The 14723-nt window shown below is 47.2% G+C and overlaps 1 long non-coding RNA gene across 3 annotated transcripts in view; it reads right to left on the bottom strand.

Moving 5' to 3' along the window:
- The window catches only part of LOC139361167 (uncharacterized), a 205484-nt gene that overhangs the window by 133426 nt on the left and 57335 nt on the right, over window positions 1-14723 (bottom strand). The window lies entirely within an intron of this gene.

The following is a 14723-nucleotide window of genomic DNA, read 5'->3' as shown; positions in this document are numbered from 1 at the left end:
AGCCAAGTTCAGAGACCTGGAAACACCAGCGTTCCCAGGGAGGAGGGCAGAACAACAATGCCATTTCCCTCTAGTTTAGGGAGACACCACCCCACGTCCTCTAGCCTTGATAGAAGAGAGACTTCACATAAATGATTTCAATGACTCCACCACACACAGAAAGTGGGCTAGGGGCTAACACACCCATATAAATGCCTGGCAAAAACACATTAAATGAACACACAGATAAGCAAGGTTCTCCTGTTATCCACCAAATATTCAGAAACAAATCCAGTAAGCAATCTCTTTGCAATCAAAAGACCAATTCAGAGGTGCAGATTAAAAATAAACATACAACTGAACCCTTAATACACCAAGAACCAATTTCCACGGAAGTGTTATCACATCACCACCTCCCAGCTGAAGGAAGCAGCACTGGCCACTGACCAGCTGTTCACTCATGGGTCAGTGAACGAAAGGCAGTGCTGTCCAGGACAACGATGAGATGTTAACCTGAAAAGGGCAAAATTGCAGAGGCTGGAGGGACCTCCCAGGTAACCTGGCCCCCTCAGTGGACAGAGGACCCCCGTGGGGCCACAGAGCCCAGAGCTCCAGTGTGTTCGGGGAAAGCACTCAACTGCAAACCTGATGATGTCCGAATGCCTTCTGCCCTTCTGCGTCTCTGCCCCACTAACAGGGAATCCGTGAATGCTAAGGAAATGTAACTCATTTTACAATATATGTAGATTTTTAGCAAATTAAAGATAAACAGTGACAAACTTTGAGAATTAACCAAAATATAGTTCAGTGAATGCCCAAACTCATAGCTAGTCTCCAAGAGGTGATAAGCTGTGTGTGGTGGTTAACGCCTGTAAATCCCAGCAGTTGGGGAGGCTGAGGCAGGAGAATCACTTGAGCCTAGAAGGTTGGGGTTGCAGAGAGCTGTCATTGTACTACTGCACCCAGCCTGAGAAACAGAGTGAGACTGTCAAAAACAAACAAACAAAAACAAATTAAAGGAGTTCAAATGAACTCGCCCATACCCTTTAAATTTTCATTTGGGTACATGGGGTGATCTAGTTCCTTTTTCCCTTGCAATACATGAATAATCTAATAATTAAATATAATCTAACAATTATATGGGAAAATTTAATTATTTTCCCATTTCATTATTCCCTATCTCAGGGAAAAAGTTAAAAGTATTCCCTATTTCAGGGAAAAAGCTAAAAATCATTTTAAACCTTCCTTCCACAAAACAGTATACTCAGTCATCTCTATCTGCTTTATCATGTGGAATTCAGCTTCACACGCTTACAATGCAGTTTTTGTTAAACAGCGTTTCTGTAGACAGGCAAGAGAAAGAAACACTTGGTCTATGTAGAAGCAGCAGAAGACACGTTTTAACAGAAAAGGGAGAAGATACCACCGTGTGAATCTGGAAATTCTGTCCTCATCTTGTCCACACACACAGAAAACACCCAAGCACGTGCCTAGTGTCCAACAAGAGCACAGAAAGGATAGGGATCCCTCCAGTTGTTTAATGACCAGCCCCACTTGTCACCGCCACATAACAAAATCCGCACGGCAACTTCAGCACGTTTCATTCACGATTCCACGGAAATCAGGCTGAAGAACATACAGATGTTTTGCCCACATTTAAAAATCCAAGTGTGGGACTCAGAAATAAAACAAATTATGGGTTCACTTCACTTTTCCAAATTTTTACTTGGAGAAATCTATAAAGTTCTTGTCAGTTACATCCTTAAGGTTTTCAATAATTTTTCAATGCAAAGATCGGGCAAGACTTGTAAAGAGGTACACACATACGGCCCAGCGCGGTGGCTCACACCTATGATCCCAGCACTTTGGGAGGCCGAAGTGGACAGATCAAGAGATCAGGAAACCGAGACCATCCTGGCTAACACGGTGAAACCCCGTCTCTACTAAAAATACAAACAATTAGCCAGGCGTGGTGGCGGGTGCCTGTAGTCCCAGCTACTTGGGAGGCTGAGGCTGGAGAATTGCATGAACCCGGGAGGCAGAGCTTGCAGTGAGCTGAGATTGCACCACCGCACTCCAGCCTGGGTGACAGAGGGAAACTGTCTCAAAAAAAACAAAGGAGGTACACACATTCATGCCACATTCTTCTCTCAAACAGACAGGCCCTTTCTTAAGATTCCAGAAGTAAATGTGGTTGTCACCCTGCTTTTGAGAGGATGGGCTGTGTTTTTTTTTTCTTTTTTTTTCTTGAGACAGAGTCTCACTCTGTCGCCCAGGCTGGAGTGCAGTGGCCGGATCTCAGCTCACTGCAAGCTCCGCCTCCCGGGCTTACGCCATTCTCCTGCCTCAGCCTCCCGAGTAGCTGGGACTACAGGCGCCCGCCACCTCGCCCGGCTAAACAGACTTTCCTCCATGCACCAAGGATGCACCATGGGGGCAGTGCTGCCCCCGCCTCCCCAGTCTCTGCTCAGGGTGGGGCAAGGGGAGCTCCGTTGTCTCCCGTATACACCGTCAACAGGCCAGGTGCTCAGAAGGAGGCTTCCAGGACTCGCTGTAGGCATTCGTCAGCAGGGCAGGCAGTGCCTCGTGCTGGTGGGCATCCAGCAGTAAGGGAGTCTTGCACTTCACTCCCTGGGCCCAGCCCCTGAAAGAGGGGAAAGAGACACCTGTATCGTAACTCATGTGTATTTATAGACACACAGAGACTCTGCAGTGCAAGGTGCAGAACTAGAAGGAATCATGGAAATAAGAGGGAAGACATTTGGTGACGACTGGCAGAGCCACCTCAAGCCTCAGCACTTCCTGCCGGAGCCCTCACTGACCAGACTCCTCCAGGGTCACTGCCACTGCCTTGCCCAGCTCATGACAGGGCAGACAGTGACAGAGCCTCAGAACAACCTCCCACTCTTTCCTCACCAGCCCAGGGTACGAGCTGTTCATGAGTGTCCCAAAGCCTGAATGCGGGAACACAGAGGTGACTGAGCAGAAAGGGGGACAGCCACAATGGCCGCGGGTGTGCAGACATTGCGGGGCACCCCAGCAGCCCTTTCCGTCTTAAAGAGGACGGCCACTGGTGTGTGGATGCTCCCGCGTGACCCAGCCGTCCTTTCCATCTTATAGGGGAATGGCCACGGGTGTGCAGATATTCCCAGGTGCTCCAGAGACCTTTTCACCTTAAGGAGATTTTCACAGTCTCATATCAGTCTCCAAACTATTCAGTGAGGTTGGAGGAGTATCACTGTGGACCAACACTGATTGACACCAAGTAAGGGCAATTTTATAACCATGTCTCAACCATGAAACCATCAGGTCTTTGGCCATCTGGTCTAAGCTTTTTCTGTAACAAAGTTGGATAATTAAGTTGAACTTTGGTTTTCCAAAGCTTGTTACAGAAACCACATCTTCCTAGGTGTGGCTCTGTGGTGTCACGAGGGCTCTGGCGTGCTCTGAAATGAATTTGCCACTTCAGCCTACACTCTACTCCCTTGTTTGATTAAAGAAACCCAAAAAGCAGAATTTGTTTTGGCCAATCGCGTGCTGACCCATCATTGCATCATAGAAAGCAAAGTCATACAGATCAATTCATTATTACCACTCCAAAGGTTTAGTAAATCTCCAGATAATCAGGCAAACATTTTAAGAAGCTACATTAAGGTTTACAATACTCAAAATTTAAAACTACATCCATGCTTCAAAAAACCACCATTCCCATTTTAGATGGCCAAATGCATATGAGAAAGAAAGAAACGTGCTGAGCGCATTTTTTGGGTAATCTTATGGAGAAACTGCCACTTTAAAAATGGCTCTAGTCCCTGGCTCCAGATGGGTGTGGTGGGTTGCCTCACTCAATTTCAACTCCACCTGAAGCTGGGACACTAGAAATCCATTCCCACACTCCAGGGCACCAGAATTCCCACTTCTGGAAACAGCCAGGAATGCAGACCTGTAGCAGAGAATTCTTTCCTGCCCACCCTAACTGTCCTCTGTGGAAGGCGACAGTCAAAGACAAGTCCATCCCCCTAGGCGCAAATGCACCACGAAGAACCATTTCAAGGTGGGAAGTGATTGATCAGTGGGAACAGGCAGTTTAGCTAATCACTTATAAGGCAGAGAAGGGGGGTTTGAAGGCCTGTACCTGGTCTTGTCCTCGGTAAATGGTCATCCCACCAGTCAGCCTAAGCCACATGGGAACGGGCTTCTTGAAGTAAAAGTGGGGGCGCAGTTGTGGGGAAGGGGAATGTCTTAACCATCACTGTTTTGAAGGATCACAGGGCTCAGGCAATGTTCAGTATTATCACACACCAAGGTTTTTACAGTCTGAAGAAAACTACAGTCCTAAGGTGTCAGTTCTCAAAGTCCTTAAGTTCCTCCTGCTAAGATTCCCAGAGGGTCTCCACTTCTTGCACCGAACCCCAACTTGCACAGGCACCTGCGTCCTTCTCCTGCAGCAAATGCAGATAAGAAGCTGTGGCTCTGCTGCAGTAATGATGCCATGCAGCCCTAACACCCCAGCAGAGCAATGGCTCTGGCCTGAATGTCCCCAAAACCTCATGCTGAAACCATCTCCGAAGGGATACATTAAGAGGTGTGGCCTTTGGGAGGTCCTGCTCTCGGGACTAGGGTTGGTGTCCTTCTTGGGAGGCCTGGAGGAGCCCTCCTGCTCCTCCACCACGTGAGTTCTGACGAGATGACCGCTGCCACGCAAGACCCGGCGAGATGCTGCCGTCTGTGAGCCACAGGCCCTGGGGCACCAGATGTGCAGGTGCCTTGACCTTGGACTGCCTTGACCTTGGACTTTCCAGCTTCCAGAGCTGTGAGCAATAAATGTCTCTTTACAAATCACCCAATCGACAGCAGCCGGACAGAGACAGTAATGTCACAACATGAGTCACTTTCTCAGTGGGCCAGAGGACTCCCCATGAGCCACCACTGTAAAGCAAGAACTCCCTGGAGGATGGAAAGGGGGTCACAAGGAATTCTACCCAGCACCAGGGTGTCTGTCCTTTCTTGCAGGAAGACAGCTGAGCCATGGCAGGAAACTACAGGGTGGGTGGGGCTGGACAGTAATGTGTCACCTGCTCATCTAAGCCTCAGTCTCCTGCCTCTCATCACGACAGTGGGGGTAACACCCCCCTCACCTGAGCTGTTGGGGGAGGTAAGAGTGCTGGGTGATTAACAATTGTTAGTTCCACAGAAATAAGGCAAAGAATCTGCCCCATGTCTTATAAAACCAAATCAGCCCAGGAATTCCACATCACTACTAATTTGCATGGGAAAATACCAGATTCTCCTAAGTTCTGGCATGTCATTTGTATTAATAAAGTTTGCAGAGTTTTCACATACTAAGTATATAAAACAGGAAAATAAATCATGCAATTTGGAGGCTGAAGCAGGAGACTCACTTGAGCACAGGCAGTGGAGGTTGCAGTGAGCCGAGGCCTCGCCACTGTACTCCAGAGTCTGGGTGATAGAACGAGACTCCATCTCAAAAAATAAAAAAAAAAAAAAGATTTTGCTTCTTCATACTAGTAAAGTGGGCAGACTCTACATGCCAACTCTTATTCAAAGGTCGCCTAACACTGACTCAGGAACTGTGGCTCTGATGTGCTTGGAGTTTTAATCCTAACAGTGTTAAAGACCACTCCCCCAGGAGCTCTGAACAAGTACTCCAGGTATACGCTGAACAAGACCACACACTCTGACCGAAATCTAACTTCCCAGACCCAAACTACAGAACCACAGAAGACACTGCTTCTGTCCAACTTTTTGTTCTGCCATCGTTTGTGTCCATTATTTCCTACAAACCATCTCATTAGAATTTAGGGCACACAAAAGGCCAATACAACAGGGTTACTTTTCAAAGGTTTGGAGGTGAAGAACAGATACAATGCATTAGCTTCCTATTGCTGCTGCAACAAATTACCACAAATGCAAACCTCCTCTCAGCCCTGGGAGTCAGGAGTCCCAGGGCTGAAGTCAAGGGCTCAGTAGCTTGTATTCCTGCCTGGAGTCTCCCAATTCATAGAAGCCACCATGCAGCTTGGCTCACAGCCCCACACCCCTCCTACCACTGCCCCGGCCTCAGCCCTGCACCCCTCCGGACCCTGCCCCTGCCCCACACTTGCTCTCACCCCCACAGCCCTCTGGCCTCTATCTCATCCTCAGGTCTCCTCCTCTGAGGCAGACCCTCGTACTGCCTTCTCAAAAGGCACATGTGAAGACACTGGACCCGCCTGGACAACCCAGGGTCCTCCGCCATCTCACTGTCCGTTACACTCACATCTGCAAAGCCTCTTTTGCCATGGAAACTTCATTATACCAACAATCATTTAACAAGTCCATTATAATGATGTGAAAATTGGCATTGTTTTCCTCCTAATGAACAGATCAGTCACCCATGTAACCTATAAATATTTGACTATTAAATATACAATACTGTAGGAGACAGAGATGAGGAAGACGGTTCCTCCCTGAAAGACGACTGGACCCTAGACGGAGGGATAAACATTCTGAACAGAATCAACGTAACTCAACATTTGAGTCGGAGAGGTCAAGCAATAAGACGTTCAAAAAAGCAACCAGAAAGTATGTACTGTGCCTGTAGTTCACATCTGCGCCTGGCGTCATGAGCACGAGCGTGCGGACACGCACACAGGGCCCAAGTGTAAGATCAAATATAAGGAGCTTTCCACTGTAGTATTTAACTAGATCTTATTACAAAATAGCCTCCTGATTTTTATCCAAAAAGTTCTCTGTAATTAAGGAAATTAATTTTCCCCTAAAAGGCATTTCTCTAGCTATCATTCCATATAAACTAAATGGGCATATTAAAGAAAAAAGACAAATGTTTGACTTCGGGGGTTTGCCTACGACTTGGATAAGCATGATTTTCTTCTGGCCAAGCAGGGAGCAGCTGGACCAGACTGGAGGGAAGGAAGAACAAATTTCCACTCTGACCTCAGTTGGGCACCAGAGTCTTCCCTGTCAGAATGTGGGTGTGGTGCTTCCCACACACCAGCCTCTGACGAAACTCAGCCCAAGGGTGTGGGAAAAGGCTGTCTACTTCTGAAAAATCTACAAAGTGCAGACACATCAAAAGCTTCAGAAGACTGTAAAGGGCCAAGGAGACCACTACACCCTTGGAGTTTACAGAAAATGGTCAGCATCACACGTGCCTGAGGTCCAGGGTCAGCTCCCGGCTGCCGCGACGCCGTGAACGCAGCCCTGGCTTCCCCTCTGATGCAGAGAGCTGGTCACTCTGCCGGCAGCACTCAGAGCTCAGAACATTCTAGAGGAAAGCAACGTGTCCCTTTTAAAATGGGGAACCGGGGCAGCACAACTGAAGCTCTACGACTGTCTCAACTACTGGGTTTCGGGGTAGCATTAGGAAATCGTGAGAATCCAAATCTCAATTTCATACAGATTCCATATTCACTGCAGGTTCCAGAATTTCCTGAGACATTCTTCCAATTTATCACTCAGGATTCCCTTGCCAAAGCTAATAAAGTCTACATTCCTTACGGAAAACCCACCATAAGCACCACCACAAATAAGATCAACTGACTGACGCCCGCCCTTCGCACCAAACATAGAAACTGTTACTCACACAAGACTGTGCTGGAGGCAGCTCTCAGCTGAAGCCGAATCCGTGAGACTTCATTATCCCCCATTTTGGATCGAGTGTGAAGACTGTCAGCAAACCAGGGCCCCAGTGTAAAGCAGAGAACAGATCCTCTGATGCCTGCCTGAACATTTCCTTCCCACCTCTGTCTTGGATATTGAACACCCTCAGAGCTACTGAGTCACCCACATTTGCAGGTCATTTATCCAGCCACCAGGATAACACAACTATGCGATAAAAATGCCTTCTCAGGGCTTTGTCATACTCAACAAAGAAGCTCAGAAGGCTAGGTAAGCGCAAGAAAGGGGGAAGCGTCCTCCAAACAGACAAAAACCAAGGAAAACCGTGCAGAGACTCGAGAGAGAGAGCAGAAACACAGCCCGCTGTAGCCTTTCAGGTCCTGCTGGCCGCAGCCCTGCGTTAGGTGGCACCATTTCCACAGATGCATCCTGCTGGGCCCACTTGAAAGGTCCCGCTTGCGAGACACTCACCCCCACTTCCAGCTCCTGCAAGACCCGCTGCAGCCCCACTCCATCCTGGGGGCCGACTGTGCAAGTCTTCCCGGCGAGACCCTTCAGAGCCTACTCAGTGTCTGAGACTGGGAAGCACCAAGGATCCAGAAAGGCACAATCCCGTTCTCCTCGTGCTGCTTTCTGGGTTCCAAGTTGTCTAACGGGTCCTGCATAAACCCCGGGCTGGGGAGCCAGCCAGGGCCCAGCAGCACCCAGCTCATGCGCTCCACTCACCCCACAGAGGACCACGGAGGCCCCAGCATGCTCTGTCCGCGGGGCAAGACACCAGAAACAGCCACAGTTCAGGGTTCTGCCACCCGCCCCGCTGCCGTCATTACCTCCTGGGATCTGAATTCTCATTGGTTGCAAAGGTGATCCCACAGCTCCGCTGCCTTAATTACCTGCTGGGATCTGAAATTGTATTGGTTGGAAAGGGGATCTCATTGCTCAAGCACTCCCTGCTGCCTCCTTGCAAACAACATAAAAAATCCAAAACCCCTTGTAAAGAACGTTTACTATAACCTCAAAACAAGACACATCCCGAGACCAAGGAAGATACACACGCACATCTGACACCCGGTGGACGTCAGTGACCGACGCTACGGCTTCAGTGTGGCGTGTGAAGCAGGAGGCCTGTCACGGTGACTCAGGCTGGGGTCTGAATGGGGGTCTTCCAAGCAACTAGGCAACCAGGACGCACACCCCAAAACCCAAGTCCCCGCACTCATGTACCTGGCAGTAATGCTGCGTGGCCATCGACACCAGTTGTGAACCAAGACCGATCTGTGTCCTGTGGCCCTCACAACGTCCGTACATGCCTGGGCCCAGCACAGGCCCGCACGGCACCCTGCTCGCCTCCAGTGGGGCTCTCTCCTGCCAAAGGGGATGGCCCTGAAGTCCGTTGAGATTTCCAAAGCTCTACAAAGTCGTGCTTCCTCCTGCTTGTTCAGAAGGCCTAAAGCCCTGAAGACACCAGTGAGAATTGACCTAGCCTCTTAAGGCAGCTCAAATACCTAAAACACAGGAACGCTGGACCTCTCTGCCCTCGAGAGCAGCCGATAACACACTGGGCTAAGCAGAAGGTACAGATGTCACATCCAGAAGCCAGTGGCGCTCAAGATTGCATTCCAGGAGCCGCCCATGTGAGTCCCTCCAAGGCTTCCAAGTCCCACTTGATTGTTTTCATCGTATCTCTATAACATCAGAGACATTATATCTCACGGTATCTATGAGATCGTCTCCACTTTTATGAGCACATATGCTCCCTGACTTACCATGGGATGAAACTGTTCCAATAAACCCAGCGTAAGCTGAAAATATCCTAAATAGAAAGTGCATTTGACATCATAGTTTCAACTTACAACGGGTTCATCCAGAGGCAGCCCATCTTGGGCCAAACAATGCACTGAGTGTGACTAGTTCACACCATCACACGGTTGAAAAAAAAAATCAGATATGTAACAATTGGGAGCCAGGGACCCTCTGTATTGGGGCTCCTGTCTTCAGAGACAACGGAAACCTCTTCTTAGACAAGAATCACAATTTATAATCCTCAAAATGTTAAACTTAGTTTAACAATCTAGACGTTCAAACAAAGCCAAAGTAGGCCCACAAGGCCGTTTGTGCCCTTCACTAAGATGCACGACTCTGTAATAACCCTCACCACAGCCCCTCAGGGTGGGTTCCACAGGCAGTTGAGGCTTGTGGCTACGGACACTAACGAAACCAAAATCAGAGTACGCAGGTGCAGTCAAGTCATATGACTTCTCCACTAGCATATGCACAAATGTTCATCAGCAAATCTCATCTTCGCTTTACCTCCCTCCCATGACCTAAAAAGGAGTCCACTACACACACCCATACACACACACACCACTTCAAAAACATAATTAGTACTTGCATTCAATTCTGGGCATTCGGAATAGACCTAATGGGTGATTAAATCTTTCCTCCAACCCATTGCTTAGTCTTCTTAGAGGATGAAGGATTTTGCATAACACAAGTCAACATATAAAAGATCTGCTATAGAAACAGACTTTCAAGTGGTCCTCATTAGAGTGATTCAACTAATATACAAAGGACCCAACACACAGCACAGTGTATATTAGAAGAATGATTAATTTGTTCCCCTAAAAATCCTAATATCTACACAGAAAAAATACCCAATACACATTTTATCATTCTTTACCAGTATAGTCATACAAAGGAGTATCACAAAAGCAAAAGAACAGATTTGGTTTGACTCACAGTTCTAAGTTTAATATAAAATTGCTAAAACCACCAAGACAAACATGACTATGAAATATTTAACGATCTTCACCTAAATTCAAGTCACCATTCAACCACCAATACCTCTGCTCTCCTTACGGGAACTTTCCAAAAGTAAATTCTGGAATTAACAGGACAAAATTTTCTGGTGATAGAAATTAGGAAGAAATTGGTTGAAGGCCGTTCCTTGGCTGTCAAACTTTTTCTCAATAATATTTTGTAAAAGAAAAGCGTCAAACAGATCTTTACATTAACTTACAATCTATCAAGCAATACTGGAGCAAGCTTTAAATATTAGCCACATTCTGTCAGGGCTGACTAACATTAAATCAGTATCAGTCTCATGTCTTGTAGGATCCACAGCTCATCTTCTTAAAACCACTTAAGATTTCATAATTAACTCAATTAAACAATGTAAGTCATCTCCTTGATCTTTGACATGAAGGGGTCATTTTCCCCCAAAATAGTACCTCTTTCCTTGACATGATTTAATCTGTGGTTAGAGTATTTAACAGGATTTCTTCCCTTCTTAGAAAATAAAATATACACCTTTCCAATATGAAAAACTCTAACTGATAATGCCATAGCTTACCCAGGTCAAAAGCATTTTTTTTTTTTTTTTTTTTTTTTTGAGACGGAGTCTCGCTCTGTCGCCCAGCTCAGGCTGGAGTGCAGTGGAGCGATCTCGGCTCACTGCAAGCTCCGCCTCCCGGGTTCACGCCATTCTCCTGCCTCAGCCTCCCGAGTAGCTGGGACTACAGGCGCCCACAACCGCGCCCGGCTAATTTTTTGTATTTTTAGTAGAGACAGGGTTTCACCGTGGTCTCGATCTCCTGACCTTGTGATCCGCCCGCCTCGGCCTCCCAAAGTGCTGGGATTACAGGCGTGAGCCACCGCGCGTTAAAAAAAGAACCTAACTGCATCTTTGGACCTTATGTGAGGTAGTGTCCAGGGTCACTGGGACCTCTACTTGGCCAGTGTAGCTGGGTACCAATTAAAGACAGAAACCCAAGCATTCACTCAAAGCCCCTTCCCAGCTGTTCATCCTAGTGGAAGAAGCCAGGAGTACAAACGAATGCGGCATTCTACGGAGGGCTTTGGGGATAGGCTGCTTGAGAACATCAAAGTGGCTCACGTCCCCCGAGTATAAAGCCAGTGACTGCTCTCAGCTTCCATCCACAGTAGCCAAGGTCTGGAATCACCTGAGTGCCCGTCAACAGGGGATGAAGGGAACGTGGCCCGAACACACACAGGAGCAATACTCCACCACACAGCGGAGAGCCCTGTCATCCGCAGCAGCATGGATGGAGTTGGAGGACATTACGTTAAGCAAACGAGTCAAGCAAGGAAACGGCGCATGTTCTCACTCATAAGCAGGAGCTGAGAGCAGATCTCATGGAGGCCAAAAGTAGGTGGTCAACAGGGCCCAGCAGAGCCCACTCATAAGTAGGATGGGCAGAGGCTGGTAATGTGCACAAACACACAGCCTAATGGGAACACGAGACCTACTATTGATAAATCAGCAGGGGGATGGCAGTGGGTCATCTACTGTGTATTTCAAAACAGCTAGGAGAGAATAACTTAACATAACCAGCACAAGGAAAAGAAACTAAAGTGAAAGACATCCCAAGTACACAGATTTCATCAATATAGGGGTGAATCAAGGTATCACATGCACTCTGAAAATATGTACGTATATTGTGTATCAACAGAAACAAAAACCAATGACAGAACCATTTGCGAAGCACGTGCAGGAGAAGAATGGGAAGCCTGACATGGTGTGGCTCTGTGTCCCCACCCAAATCTCATGCTGAACTCTAACCCTATGTTGGAGGTGAGCCCTGGTGGGAGGTGATTGACTCATGGGGGTGGTTTCTAATGGTTTAGCATAATCCCCCAAGTGCTGTCCTCATGATCGTTCTCCTGAGATCTGGTTGTTTGGAGGTGCATGGCACCTTCCCCTTCACTCTCTCTCCCCTTCCAGCCATGTGAAGACATGCCGGCCTCCCCTTCACCTTCCACTCTGATTGTAAGTTTCCCCAGATGTAGAAGCCTGTACAACCCACAGAACTGTATGCCGATTAAACATTTTTTTCCTTATTACCCAGCCTCAGATAGTTCTTTATAGCAGTGGAACAACAGTACAGCCCTCAGGACCAGCAATGTTTTCCTTCTACCCAGCGGCCAACAAGGTCCTACACCGTAGCTGGTTTTCCAAAGCTTTGCCAGAATGCTGAAGCTGTTTTGGGGATACTAACTTTCCCCATCTCTGGCAAACCAGATGGGGCATCCTATTTGCCTCTTACCACCTTTCTCAGAGAAACCCCACCTCTGAAACAGCCTCCACCAGGGGCCTCCTTCAGCAGCAACAAAGCTGAGTGTTCCTTGCACTTCCCTTCTTCTGAACAAGTAAACATCTTAAGCTTGTTTTTCCATCTTCCCAGCTCATTGAAAAAAAATCTTATGCTTTCTATTTTCCTGACACACACACATGGAAGAGAAGTGCCGTGAGGGCAGGGGCTCTTGTTTTCCCGGATCTGAGCCTGGCCCTCAAACACTAGCCGAATTCATACTAACACGATATCCAGAGGCAGAAATGCAAATATCCATATGACTTCAAATACCCTAAGGACCTAACAGGCCGAGTGGCCCATGTAACTATGGTGTGCTGGGCCATTCAACTGGTGTCCAAATCCCTGTCCAATTGAGCTCTTTAATTTCGAGACTTTTCAGACAGCTGTTTTGTTGTTGTTGTTGTTCTGTTTTGTTTTTATTAAAGGGATATGTTACAATTATAATCAAGAATATCCCAGGCCGAGTGTGGTGGCTCTTGCCTGTAATCCCAGCACTTTGGGAGGCCAAGGTGAGCGAATCACCTGAGGTCAGGAGTTCAAGAACAGCCTGGCCAACATGTTGAAACCCCATCTCTACTAATACAAAAATGAACCAGCCATGGTGGCAGGCACTTATAATCCCAGCTACTCAGGAGGCTGAGGCAGGAGAATGGCATGAACCAAGAGGTGAGGCTGCAGTGAGCCAAGATCGTGCCACTGCATTCCAGCCTGGGCAACGCAGCAAGACTGTCTCAAAAAAATAAAAATAAACCAATACTCCCAGTTAGTTCTTCACCAATGTCAGATACATCAGTTTCAAGAAAAATATGAAAGCATGTTTTTATATTTGTGTTGAATTTAACCATATCTTTTAACCATACCTTTTAAGAAGATATGAAGATAGAACTTCCTCAAGGATTGGGGGAGAGAAAAGCAGTTAAGAAAATCTTAAAACCTCAGGAGAAAAACAAGTATGGGTTAAGACCTCAAGGCAAAACTTTTTCTTTGCACTTTGATTTCAAAAGAACAGAGATGCCCAAATTATGAACTCTCCCATCTGCATTTTATATTCGTCTGTGTCCTTTGAAAGGCTGGAGATGGGATCCCAGGTATTTACTTGGGATGCCAGAAGAGATGCAGCTTCACCCCCCCGACCTCCATGGTTTGCTTAGCCCCTTCACCAGTGGATCTCACCAACAGATGACACATCCACGCCTCATCCATGGCAGCACAGAAAACCACTTGGAAGACAGCCACTCCCACCAAGCTTCCTGACTTTGGTGTTTAAAATCTGCATCATTTAAAATCTGCATCTCATACGTGAGATTACACTCCTCCGAACAACGACATTGCCACTGTCATTTCACCCAAAAGGGCTTTAGGAAGTGACACGCCGTCCAGACGCCAGAGGTCGCCGGCCGCCTTACTCTAGCCTAATTCCTTTGTGCCTGTATGGAGGCTTCACAGATACAGCCCATTAATGACTGTATGAGAAGCTCAGGGCATAGACGAACTCAGTGCTGAATTTTTTCCATTTATCACCCTTTGTTTTGTCCAGAAGACAGCTGAGAAAGGCGGGGGCAGATCATCTCCTCGAGTGTAATGACTCTAGCCACTTCTCTTCACCCCAGGTCACCACTCAGTCAACACCCTTTTGAGAAACCAAAGCAATTCTGTTCCCTTCACTCTGGGTTCCAAGCACTAAATTCCTCCGTTTTATCAATTAGATTATCAAGCAGCCGTTTGTAATCTGGACTGCAATCTGATACGAAATTTAAAGCTAATTTAAGTTGCGGTAATAGCTCCTATTCACATTATAGATAAGGCATGAATGAAAACTTTAATCTGTTCATAGGACCAACTTTGTAAACAAACCAATTATTCAAGCAATGATTGTCTTCAGTTAGATGCAAATTACTTTGCTCATAAAAGATTTTCCAGTAGGAATTTTTAAATCCATGGTCTGTCTTTTCTGAGCCTGTCTCTACACCTTCCCCTGAGTGCACAGCA

Source organism: Macaca nemestrina (assembly GCF_043159975.1).
Source record: "Macaca nemestrina isolate mMacNem1 chromosome 13 unlocalized genomic scaffold, mMacNem.hap1 SUPER_13_unloc_1, whole genome shotgun sequence".
Lineage (NCBI taxonomy): Eukaryota > Metazoa > Chordata > Mammalia > Primates > Cercopithecidae > Macaca > Macaca nemestrina.
The sequence above is the reverse complement of the archived record's forward strand: the minus strand, read 5'-3'. Positions and strand labels throughout refer to the sequence as shown.